The following is a 269-nucleotide window of genomic DNA, read 5'->3' on the forward strand; positions in this document are numbered from 1 at the left end:
TTGGAATTGCTTGCATTGACCTAAGAGTTTTCCAAGCATATTTCCTTAAATCATCTTATTTTTAGGTAACCCTGTGGGAGATTAAGAGGCTTTCTCAAGATCACTAGCAAACACTTGACATATTTTTTCCTAAAGGAAGTGAAGCTTTGATGCAATAAAAGTGCAATCAGAATACAGTCCAATGGCTCCTGGCAACTGCTGCTACCATCAGCTCTGTTCAACCAACACCCTCATACCTACAATAGGCAGCACCGATAGAACTTGGAAAC

This window comes from Hipposideros armiger, unplaced genomic scaffold (genome assembly GCF_001890085.2).
Source record: "Hipposideros armiger isolate ML-2016 unplaced genomic scaffold, ASM189008v1 scaffold_1191, whole genome shotgun sequence".
Lineage (NCBI taxonomy): Eukaryota > Metazoa > Chordata > Mammalia > Chiroptera > Hipposideridae > Hipposideros > Hipposideros armiger.